Below are 9833 nucleotides of genomic sequence, written 5' to 3'. Positions count from 1 at the left end.
ATTAATTTGCAATAGAGTTGGTAACTTAAAAATAATCAAGACTATCTTGATTATTTTCAGTAATCTAAGTTTCCAGGAATTGGTGAACCTGTGAGTAGCTGTGCAATTAATATTTATAGTGAGATATTGACTTACATGTACTTGGATAAGTCACGTTATCTGATTTATGCTTCATGCTTCTGTATCTGAGGTGACAATACTATTTGCCTTCTCATCCACCTCCTCTGCAAAGATGCTCTGCAAATAAATGAGGTAATGTTTGCGAAATGTTTGCAGCTTGGGAAGGAAACCCACTGCATACATCTCAGGTGTTATCAATTCCATATTCAAGCCTGGCATATTATTTTTATTTTAAATTGAAATTGTACTGTTTGAGTTCTCGGGTTCTGACCAAAATCTGGGTCAACATAAGAGGATGATTATTTTTAATTTTAATTCTGAGGCTCTGTTCGGATCCCTTGCACGTGTGAGAGAAAACTGTAGCAAATAAACAAAGAACATAAATCGAGCTTTGAAAGAGAAAAATCTCTATCCAGAATGATTTTTTTTTTTTCAATGAAGAGCATGAACACTGTATTTCCCCGGAGGAATATTTCGGTCCAGGAAGGAGGATAGTGCATGCAGTGTGAGGGTGTGTATGCGTGTGTGTGCGTGTGTGTGTGTGTGTGTGCTGTGCGTGCGCGCCCGCGGAGAGAGGGGCGGGGGAGGCGGATGAGGAGGATGAGATCATAGTTTCAGGATCCTCAGGAAACCCTGGTACTGGCAGCAGCCAGCCTCTGCTGTGCCCACATGACCCACAACTCTGGCAGCGGACCCGGCACTTCCAACATTATTAAATAATAAGAAAGCGGCTCCTACTCCATGCCCAAACCTCCCTACAGACCAATGGACACCTTCTAAGAGTTTGGCGAGTCGGTGACTGAGACGCCCGTCCATTCCAAGGTGTGTGCAAGGCGTTTTCCTCCTTGACAGCTCCGGGATGGGGGAGGGCGCGGGAGCGGAGGGGGTCTGGGCGCCGGGCGGGGAGTGGGCGCCGGCCGGGCCGCCGCGCGGTGCCCCCGGCCGCCCGGTGCCGCGGAGCGAGCGGCGAGGCGGGAGATGCACATGACGCGCAGCCCGAGCTGCGCAGGGACCGCAGCCGCCCACGGCGCCGGGGCGCGGGCACAGGCGTCTCCGCTGCCCGAGGAAGGGCAGGCGCCGCGCACCGGCAAAGTCAAGAGTGGAAGCGGGCGGCGAGCGCGGGCTGGGGAAGGGAATCGCCCCAACGCCCACTCGCGGGGTTCCCACCTGTGCGCGGGCGCCGGCCGCCGCGAGCGCCAAGCATGTGCCGGGCGCCGCAGCCAGGACTGCGGCGCGGCGCCTCCCCCGGCGGCGGGCGGCGCCTCGGGCCCGCGGGGCGGCGGTAGCGGCTGCTGCAGGATGGCCGGCCCGGGGGCGCGGGGCCGCGCAGGTAAATCTCGGCCTCCCGCGGAGGCCCGGCCGTGCCGCAGCCCCCGCTGTCGCCGCCGCGCCGCTCCCGGGCTCGGCGATGGCAGCCGGCTCCGTCGCGGCGCGGGTCGAGTTGTTTTTGTTGTCAGTGCTGCGCTCGCGGTCGTCGTCGCGGACTGAGCCGTTGAGAGGTGGCGTGGCCACCTCCATTAGGGATGGCACTCACGTTGGGGAGCGGTCTGGGGGGTATTGACCGGGAAGGCGGCGATGGGTCCCTTCCAGCCGGCGGCGTCTGCGCGTGTTGCAATGCACTGCGGTGCCCGGGCGGATTCTGAGTGGGAGTGGGCGCGCGGCGCCGGGGGCGGCGGGCGGCGGATCTGGGCGCGGGGGGCGGTGAGTGGCCTCAGCTTTTATAGCCTGTTGCCCATTTTGGAGTTTTCCGCTGGACAGAGCGCGGACGGGAGGTTCGTTCTGGTGCCTGGAGTGGGAGAAGGAGAGGTGTCTGTCAAAAGACCAAAGCCAAGGAGAGAGGAGGGGTGGCCCGACGGCGGTGCTGGGCTCAATGGTACCATTCCTGGGACTCGGTAGTAAAACTTTCCTCTTTGGCAGGCTTTGGGGTACGGCTTTGAGAAGATAAGCGTGGAACTTGGGGGAGAAATACTGGATGTACACTTGTAGAGAAGCTTACCCCTTAGGTTCATTCTTGCTCTAAAAAAAAATGGTCTTTTGAGTTAATGTTTACGTTCAGGTTTTCCTGTTTTCTATTAGGATCACTTGGTATTAATGTGTTTGTGTTTCCTTTTGAACATAACAGTAACCCGTATTGTTGAAGTATGCATAGTTACCTTTCTTTTACAAGTATATATATATACTTATTTTGCTTATTCCAAAGGTAGAAACTTTAGGAAAAACAGCTCTCCATATGTTCCAGGCACAGTTCTGTGAGCTTTCACTCACTCAATTCTTACTGCAACATGAGGGGTAGTTAATAATATTGTCCACCTTTTACAGGTGAGGAAATCCAGACGCAGAGAGCTGAAATAACCCAAAGTCGTACAGTTATTAAATGTTAGAGCCTAGTTGGTCTCTCAGTGCACTCTTAAGCAACTCATATGTTTATCTCTATGGCACCCCATTGTACCTAAAGTCTTCTATGTTTCATATATTGATCACATTTCTCTACCAAGATGAACATCTTAACTATGTGCTACGGTTGGACACAATTAAGGTTTTCTAATTTTTAATACTATATTATAGTAAATATCCTTTGAGTACTTTTGTCACAATTAACCAAGTTTCCTACAACAATTATAAACTAAAGTAGTATTTATCAGCAAAGATTTTCAGCAGTGAAGATTATCAGCCAAGTGAATTATCACAAAGCAGGTGGCTGAATTGATCTATAGTTTGCACTTAATTTTAAACTTCCTAAGGTATTAGTCTGGTCTTTGCTCAAAACATGGCCATCATTTTCCTCAGAACACCAGAATCTTTGAGCAAGTTTAATCATCTTTAATCCAGTCATTCTGACTAGAGGTTAAGCAGTTTTAAAAGAAGAATTTTGCAATTCTCTTTAAACTGTCAGTGATTAAAAGTGGGTTATATTTTGAGGGTGTTCGTGTATGTCTTACGTTTTAGCCAGTTGTACGTGCTTTATACAAAGTTGTGTAGCAATGAAGACTGAAATCAAAATTTCTCATTAGTTCTAAGTTGAAATACTTTTAAAATCTCCACTTGCTTTAAATGAACCACGATATGAAGAAAGGTCTCAGTGGGGTGAACTCCCAACTGCACAAATTTAGAGAATTACTCATTTGAGCTTATCATGAACTCTCGTAATATTCATTTTATTGGATGGATGTCTCTCTTAAGTCTTCATCTGTTATTTCTTCAAGTAAATTTAATTGCTCCTTCACATAACCAGTTTCAAATTATTTTGACATTCACCGATTTCCTTAATTCTTGTCTCTCAGTTTAATTAAATTCAATATACATATTTCAAACCCACAATTATTCAACATTATAAGTGAAAAGACTAGAATCCAACTGAACTACATGGACACATGTTCTTTGGATATGAAAAAAAAATTATCCTGTTCTTCAGTGGTTAACCTCCTCCATGCCCCAAATTATGGCTTCAACTTTATTTTGGAATACCACAGCAGTGCTGTGGTCAAAATAGTTACATGCTATCACACACAGTGTTTTTGTTACTGAAATTGAATTTGCTTTTTCCAAGTCTGTATGAAATGTTAATTGTTTATTCTTTCATACATAGATATGTCCTTTCTTACCTAACTCAGGACTGTTCCAGTTTTCTAGCTTCTGTTACTTATTTTAGAGAAAGCATTCCCTTGCTACTTTTACCTCACCTGGTAGATATGACATGACTTTTTCTTTCAAGTCCCACACTTCTAGTTTTGGGAGAATTATAATGTCTCTGCATCCTGAGAGCCCCTCTGTTTCAGGTGCTGGATGGGGAACTAGGGATCAATAATGAGCAGAAAGATGAGTGAGCCCTGCCAACACAGGGGGTCAGATTTTAATAAAACAATTATACAAATAAGCATTTATTTGCAAATTGAGGTAGTTTCTCTGAAAGAAAGAATTCTATAAAAATGTGTAATAAAGGATTCTGCACTAGACGTAGAGGTCAGAACAGGATGCCCAAGCAGTCACATATTTGTGGAGGAATGACATGTGAGAAGGTGTTTACTAAGTCAATTGTCTTCTTAAATGCGTTCATAAATCTTTTCTGAATTATTTTCTGAATCAGAGACTTTTGTCTCACTCTGGTTATCGCTACACATCTCTATTCACCAGGAGCCATACTATTTACCTTCATTATTCACCTAGGGACACGGGGAGATTTACAAAACTATCAATACCTTTTAAAGCATATAGAGCATGGGCTACACTTACCTAGTTATTAACTTATGTATAGAAAGTTATTTAAGTTTAGTGAAATATAATCATTTTCTTTCTTTGCCTTAACAACTACTTTGGAATTTTAAAAAAGTAGTTGTGTGTGTGTGTTTAATTGTTAAAAGTGGCAGAATGTCTCAAAATTGAAATGCAATTGATTCATCACACAGTCCCTAAGATTCTCTGAAGTGTCCAAGGGAAGAGAAGAGACCCCAGAGTAAGGGAGGTGGTATTAAGTGATGAATATGCTGGGAACATATGTATTAACAATTTCAAGCAAGCATAGTAACTAAATTTGTTGAATAGTTACTGTGTGCTGGGTATTCTGTGGGATATAGATAAATTAACTTATGTATTCTTCACGATTGCCTAGAGGTCTGCATGCATTACCCATATCCCCATTTTATAGAACAGGAACTGAAGCATGAAAAGAGCAATAATCATGACCACTGTCACATAGGTAGGGATAAAACCCTAAATTCAAGTATTCTGATATTGTAGTCCACACTGTTAGCTGTTGATGTGTAGCACCTAGTTCATAATTTTACTAATGCGTTAAATTCCCATCATCGTTGAAAATAGTAACACCTCCTAATTTGATCCTTTGGTTACTTTTTCCTTAATAAAAATCAGTGGGAAAAAAATAGAACTTCTTTAATGGCAATGCTTTTTGCTCCATATTTTACAGGCAAAATATACATAAAGCAAGGAGAGATAAATGAATTCCTAGACAAAGATTGGAGAACACTAAATTATGAGAAATTTCTCATTATATGTTATATATTTTTAAATTCAAAAATAGTCATTTGAGCAGCATTTGAAACCATTGAAATTTTTAGCATCAAGAATATGTACTTTAGCATTTCAAGTAATTAGGGAAATATCTTTAACAGCTGGAAGTTCTGTGACCATTAATAAACTTAAGAATTTTAAGTCACCTGTTTCACCTACCCCAGTGTCTGCCCAGAGTATGCACTGCAAAGAGGACATAAAGTATGACATAATAACACCTGTTGAATTGTCTTGGTAAGATTTAAGACCCTGTTAATTTTTACATTGGGATCTTCTGACATGACTCATAGTAATTGTTATGATAAAAACTTAGTAGTTTTGAATATTATCCAAATAATGCTAATCTAAGACACTTGGGGTATATTATTAGGAAAGTGAAGTGCTAATTCGTTAAGTGTACAAATCATATAAAGATCTTTGCACAGTGTCTGAAAATGTTAGCCAATGTTATTTCTCCCTGAAAATGATGGGTAATATGCAGCTGATAGGATAACCATGAATCACAGTTCATACATAGAGCACACATACAATTACATGACTCCTTTCTTTGAAACTATTGGAAATGCTTAAGGCAGTGCATACATTTTCTGTTACTCCAGTATCCCTATCAAGAATGTGATATATCATTTCTCTGTATGCTCAGTTTCATACAAAGCTTGATTTCATGGAATAATTAGTAAACTATTGCTCTAATTTATACCATAAGGAAGAGCTGCAAGATTTGATCTGACTTTGTGTGTGTCTGTGTGTGTGTGTGTTTGGTGTTATCAGAGTGGAGGATGACATCGAGTATACCAATGAACAATTCGTTAACTTGAGTTTACAATTTGATGTCATAGTATAGTGTCCTGTGGCAGACAGTTTTGTATGTTTGATGTAAATATAAAATATATTAACCAGTTATGATTGTTTAGGTTATGCAGTCATAACAAACAACTTTAAAATCTCAGTGACTGAAAAGAACAAAGGTTTATTTCTTGCTAATGCTACGTGCCCATATTCACCAATAAAAGACGCTATTCTACATCCCCCTCTCTTAAAGATTCATGCTAATAAAGCCCCTGTCATCCAAACATCCTCATCTCTCATCAGGCACGTGGGAACATGGTTAATCACCCACAAGTTTTTAAAGGCTTCTACCAGGAAGCAAGACTTGCCATTTTCACTCATATTTCATTGACCAAAGCAAATTATACAGCCATTCCTAACCAGAAGATGGAAGAGAAGAGCAATCTGATCCTATGCCCGGATGGAAAAACAGTGTGATAGTAGTGAACACATTAATGATTACCATATAAAATGAGCCAGTTTCCTTCAATAGTTTTATCACCTAAAAATGACTTATGATTTAATGTAAAGTAGAATCAACAATAACTGTATTTTAGAACCTCACCATAGGAAGGTAATTCCTACATAAAATCACCAGCAAAGAAAGTAGAGACTAAACTTGTGAAATGGATGATATCCCCCTTTTTCATTAGGGGTGTATTTAGTCAATGTATGATCGTAAAGCTATGATTTTAGATGAATGCATGATGTAGCCTATTTGACAGTAAGCACAAGCCAAGAACAGTGCCAACACCTCATACAGCACCCAAGCTGTGTTTTCTGAATACATTTGATAGTATCAACATGGTAGAGAAAGGAGAACACCTATGTATGGACCATCTTTGTCACCTGCACCAACATGAACAAAAGTAACGTATGTGCTATTCATTATTGTAAAAATACAGATAAACATATAAATAATACTGCATGTTTATTTTAAATTGCCAAACATAATTTGAAAAGTTAGAATATATCCAATCTATATTTTTTAAATTTTATTTTATTATGTTAATCACCATACATTACATCATTAGTTTTTGATGTAGTGTTCCATGATTCATTGTTTGCGTATAACACCCAGTGCTCCATTCAATACATGCCCTCAAACCCATCACCAGGCTAACCCATCCCCCACCCCCCTCCTCTCTAGAGGAGTTTCTCAGTTTGTTTCTCAGAGTCCATAGTCTCTCATGGCTCGTCTCCCCCTCCGATTTCCCTCCCTTCATTTTTCCCTTCCTACTATTTTCCCTCTTTTTTTTTTTAACATCTAATGTATTATTTGTTTCAGGGGTACAAGTCTGTGATTCATCAGCCTTACACAATTCACAGCGCTCACCATAGCACATACCCTCCCCAATGTCCAATCCATATTTTTTAATTAAACCTTTTATTTTGAAATAATTGGAGATTCACATGCCATTGTAAGAAATAATACAGAGAGATCCCATGGTCACTTTTATCCAGTTTCCTCCAACACAAACATTAGAAAATGGGCAAAAGACATAAAAAGACATTTCACCAGGAAAGATATATAAATGGCAAATATGTACGTGAAAGGATGCTCAACATCATTAGCCCTTAAGGAATGCAAATTAAAATCAGGGTGAGATATCACTACACACCTATCAGAATATTCATTGCAAATATACAGGAATTTACTGATTTTTGTATGTTTATACTGTATCCTGGGAACTTGCTGAACTTATTAGCTCTAAATGTTTTTTGTAATTTCTTAGAATGGTCTATGTAGACCATCACATCATCTGAAAGTAAGGACAGTTTTTTTTTCTTTCTAATCTGTATGCCTTTTGTTTTCTTTTCTTGCCTTATTGCACTGTTAGAAGTTCCAATATTATGTTAAATAGAGGGCTGAGAGTGAACATTCTTACCTTGTTGATGATCTTCAGGGGAAAGCATTCAGTCTTTCATCATAATGTATACATAATATCAGCAGTAAATTTTTTTTGTAGCTGTTCTCTATCAAATTGAAAAGTTTCACCTCTGTTCCAGTTTTTTCTGAGTGTTTATCATGAAGAGGTATTAATTTTTGTCAAATGCTTTTTTCCCCACCAAATGATATGATCATTTAATTTTCCTTCTTTAGCTGGTTATAAAATAGAGTACATTGATTTTTTACTATTGAACCAGTTTTGCATCCCTGTAATAAATTCCATTTAGCCATTGTGTATAATTTTTTTAATAATCTATTTGCCAATATTTTGTTAAAGATTTTTACATCTATATTCATAAGAGATACTGGTCTATGGTTTTCTTTTTTGGTGCTGTCTTTGTTATTGATATCAGAGTAATACTAGTTTCATAAAATCACTTACAATGTCTTCCCTCTTCTATTTTCTGAAAGAGATAGTGTAGAATTGGTATTAATTCTTCCTTAAGTATTTGGTAAAATTTCTCAGTGAAACCATCTGGTCTGGGAGATTTCTTTTTTAGAATTTTTTTTTTTTTTTTAGTTACGAACTCAATTTCTTTAATACTTGTTCTAGTTTATTTGGGCTGCCATAACAGAATACCACAGACTGGGGGCTTAAACAACAGAAATGTATTTTCTTATGGTTCTGGAGGCTGGTAGTCCAAGATCCAAGGATCAGCAGATTTGTCTTCTTCTTAGGCCTCTTCCTTGGCTTGCTGATGGCTGCCCTCTTGCTGTGTCCTCACGTGGTCTTTCCTCTGTGTATGCATCCTGTATGTCTGAATTTATGCTTCTTACAAAGACACCGGTCAGATTTGATTGGAACCCTTCCTAATTGTCACATTTTAACTTAATCGTCATTTTAAAGGCCCTATCTCTAAACATGATCATATTCTGTATTGTGGTTAGGACTTCAACATATGAATTCTGGGAAGACACCATGTAGCCCATAACAATATTTTATAGGCTATTCAAATGATCTGTTTCATATTATGTGAGTTGTGGTAATTTAAGTTTATTGAGGAATTGATTCATTTCATCTAAGTTGTCTGATCTATTTGTGGAGAGTTGCTCATAATATTTATTTTTGTTCTTTTGATGTCTGTGGTATCTCTCGTGATATCCCGTGCTTCATTCTTGACGTTGGTGATTTGTGTCTTCTCTCTTCTGTCAGTTTTGGGAGGTTTATCAATTTTATTGATCTTTAAGAGACCATATTGCTTCATTGATTTTTCTTTATTGTTTTTCTGTTCTCCATTGATTTCTGCTTTTATAATATTTTCTCCATTCTGTTTGCTTTTGGATTAGTTTTCTCATCTTTTTCTATATTCTTGAGTGGATGTTTAGATTACTGGTTTTTGGTTTTTCCTCTTTCCTATTGTATGCATTTAGTGCTGTAAGTTTCCCTTTTGGCACTGCCATAGTTCTGTTGCACATTTTGATAAGTTGTATTTTCATTTTAATACAGTTCAAGTACTTTTCAAAATTTCTCTTGAGATTTCCTCTTTGAGCCCCGGGTTACTTAGAAGTGTGGTGTTTAGTTTCCAAATATTTAGAGATTTTGTTGTTGTTGTTGTATCTCTGTGTTTTTGCTCAGAGAACCTTATTTCCTGTATTGTCTTTCTTTATTTTGGTCAGAGAATATACTCCGTGTCATTCTGATTCATTTAAATTTGTTGAGGTTGATTTTATGGCCTGAAATGTTTTTTATCTCGGTATATTTTCCATGGGCACATGAAAAGACTATGTATTTAGCTGTTTTGGGGTAGAGTGTTCTATAAATGCCCGTTTAGATCCTGTTGGTTGATATTGCTGATGAGTTTTTATATATCTTTGCTAATTTTCTGCATAACTGTCCTATTGATTGTTGAAAGAGTGGGTGACGTCTCCAATTATTATTGTGGATTAGTCCACTTCTCCTTTCATTTCT

General features: G+C 39.3%; 1 protein-coding gene across 17 annotated transcripts in view; it reads left to right on the top strand.

Annotated features, from left to right (window-relative positions):
• Positions 1-715: 715 nt before the first annotated feature.
• The window catches only part of DTNA (dystrobrevin alpha), a 344311-nt gene continuing 335193 nt past the window's right edge, over positions 716-9833 (top strand). For 8 of the 17 annotated variants that reach the window (XM_032421484.1, XM_032421481.1, XM_032421483.1 and 5 more), the window contains exon 1: positions 723-942. The gene's annotated coding sequence lies outside the window, so the exon portion shown is untranslated. Of the gene's footprint in view, positions 943-1129; positions 1451-9833 lie in introns of those variants that run through there. The other 9 variants (XM_032421487.1, XM_032421489.1, XM_032421488.1 and 6 more) reach the window with 7 other exon arrangements.

Source organism: Phoca vitulina, unplaced genomic scaffold (assembly GCF_004348235.1).
Source record: "Phoca vitulina isolate PV1807 unplaced genomic scaffold, GSC_HSeal_1.0 scaffold24, whole genome shotgun sequence".
NCBI classification, from domain to species: Eukaryota; Metazoa; Chordata; class Mammalia; order Carnivora; family Phocidae; genus Phoca; species Phoca vitulina.
This window is presented reverse-complemented; position numbering and strand designations above follow the sequence as displayed.